The 1,098-nt window shown below is 45.0% G+C and overlaps 1 protein-coding gene across 1 annotated transcript in view; it reads left to right on the top strand.

Moving 5' to 3' along the window:
• The window catches only part of LOC108571775 (probable tubulin polyglutamylase TTLL2), a 4,421-nt gene that overhangs the window by 158 nt on the left and 3,165 nt on the right, over positions 1-1,098 (top strand). The gene's annotated exons all lie outside the window — the stretch shown is intronic.

Below are 1,098 nucleotides of genomic sequence, written 5' to 3'. Positions count from 1 at the left end.
CGTGGAGTGAAAATAGTCACGAGATAATAAGTGAGAAACAAAATAGCATTCGCGTTGGGAAATCGCGGTTAGGTATTACGGAGGAGAAATGGGCCGGACCGCGTGCAAAGAGAACACGGGACACGTGAAGTCTAGTCAGTCGTAAACCATTTCGTCTCTAACGAGGAAGTAAGGGACGTTTCATCGATTTGTCATTAAAGCAACATTGCAGTACTACCTCCTACCTACGGAGCCAGACACGCGAGACATTTTTCTGGCAGAATCTTTTTCTGCAACAGATACGTCATCACCGCGGACGTATCAATGAACCTACATATATAATTATAAAATACATCCGTGAGAATAGACTCAGCTTTTTCCTGCAACTTTTCAACGAACCGATATCGAACAAGAAGAAACGACACGTGAGCAGAAAGAGAGAAGGTATAATTTTTGGCATGCATCGTCAAAAGCGTATTTAAAACACTACCTGTCGTGGTTCGTGCTATTTCTGGAAGAAATCTCGACGAATACGTCTACTGGAAAGTCGCGTGTCCGCGATAACGATCTATCAAGGAGTATCAGCAGAATTCTTTCGCGACCCGCGAGACTTCCGGTGTCCTTGCGGTGTCGCGTTGTCCACCCGAAAGCCCATAAAAGCTGGAAAGCAACGAAGAAAGCCGACATACGGGCAACCTGCGCACCTGCGACCAGGTCAAAGCGATTGCGTACACCGAAACGTGGCGGTGCACCAGTGAGAATCGAGATTCCGGCTCGCCTGCATGCGCTTCTATCGAGATATTTGAATATCGTACGCTGCTTTCTCGAGAAAAATGTCGTTTCGGGGAAAAACTCCGAGTATTCACTGAGATATAGAGCTTCTGAATGAAAAATAGACGAACGGAAGAGGATGTCTTTTGGACTGGACACCTTTTTCGAACAAGCATACTTTAACGTTTTTCGTGAATGAAAAGTGCGAGGTAGGAAGAAAGAGTTCTCTTCTTCTTTTCTCATACTTCAGATCATTCGAACAACGTTTAATCGTTCTTCTCTCTGATACCTCTCAGCAGAAAATGATCATTACCGCGCTATGAGAAAGAAGACTTGTGTGACGTGATC

This window comes from Habropoda laboriosa, unplaced genomic scaffold (genome assembly GCF_001263275.1).
Source record: "Habropoda laboriosa isolate 0110345459 unplaced genomic scaffold, ASM126327v1 scaffold34, whole genome shotgun sequence".
Taxonomy (NCBI): domain Eukaryota; kingdom Metazoa; phylum Arthropoda; class Insecta; order Hymenoptera; family Apidae; genus Habropoda; species Habropoda laboriosa.
The sequence above is the reverse complement of the archived record's forward strand: the minus strand, read 5'-3'. Positions and strand labels throughout refer to the sequence as shown.